Raw genomic sequence first — 1260 nt, forward strand, 5'->3', positions numbered from 1 at the left:
TCAGTCTTTCAGAGAATCTATCATTCCTTGTATCTTTTCCATGAAGCTACGTGCTTTGGAAATGACCTCGAACGCCGCCCGGGAGGAATCCTGATTAGCAGCCAACATGTTCCTGATTTTTGCTAGCTTTCTCTTATTAATGGGGAGTTCCAGATCTTCAGCCTCCATTGTCTAGTGTGCTTTTTGTGCGTCTTTAATTATCAAGTTCCTCAGATAGTAGAGGTTGGCTTCGTTGATTTTTGTTTTGAACACTTGTAGATTGAAATCCACAAACAGCGCTTTCAGGCTTCGAGCCTAGTAAGCCACATTAAACACATGACTATTTCTCAATTTCCAGATAATCCATAGAAATTCAGCCCTAGTTCGGTTCCAACAGCAGGACAGAATGCCTATAGAGTCTCCTCGTAGTAGCAGTTGCCTCCAAGAGACTGTTTTTTTGAGAACAAAATTTATAGGAGACAAAATAATAGCAGATTGCGGACATCTTAAAAATAAATGAAATGTAGACTTCACTTCTACATTGCATATGAGACAGATCCCCATGGATATCCCTGCATCGAGGCTTTTTTCCCCAGTCCACAGGGCTTTGTGGAGTATAAGCCAAAGGAGGACCGATTTCTTAGGCTGAATTCACATGTCCCACATCTTCTTAAATTTGAACATCCACTGCTTGCTGTCCTGGCTGATGTTCCACCGTCTGTTCAATGTGCTATGCAATGAGAGAGTGATATCTCCAAGATCCAATTGCGGGCCATGTTGGAGTTTGAATCCACCTTTCCATCCAAAGGCACTCAGTGGGACACATTATTTAAGTGAGAGCTTCCATAGCTTTGAACTAGGGAAAACCTTAGGTCTGGATAAAGTGAGCATGAGTTCCCATGGTTGAAGAGAAAACTGGAGAAGAAGTTCCTCAGCTGATTTCCACCTGTGTAGTTGCCCATTCCAAAGAACTCGCCAAGTGGTGATTCCTTTGTTGTGACATCGAAGTGCCGTCCTTCTCTGATTATTGGCGATAGGGGTTAGAGGGGAGAGAGGGCCGGACAACATTAAACATGTTGTTAGACCAGAAGACTCACAAGTTAACCCTTGCCCTATATTCCACGCACCCCATAGAGATGCAGGCAGGTCTGACCCTTTAGCCTTGATGGGGAATGGCCCAAAAAAATAGTGATCCAACTCAATTTTTGCCAAGGCTTCCAATTGGCCAGAGCGAGGCTATTTATTTTCTTGAATAGGAGGAGAGCCCATTCTTCGCTAGTA

The 1260-nt window shown here is 43.7% G+C and overlaps 1 pseudogene; it reads right to left on the bottom strand.

Moving 5' to 3' along the window:
- On the bottom strand, positions 1-543 carry LOC147423563 (uncharacterized; annotated as a pseudogene).
- Positions 544-1260: the final 717 nt, after the last annotated feature.

Source organism: Adiantum capillus-veneris, chromosome 26 (genome assembly GCF_014529385.1).
Source record: "Adiantum capillus-veneris isolate H3 chromosome 26, ASM1452938v2, whole genome shotgun sequence".
Classification (NCBI taxonomy): domain Eukaryota; kingdom Viridiplantae; phylum Streptophyta; class Polypodiopsida; order Polypodiales; family Pteridaceae; genus Adiantum; species Adiantum capillus-veneris.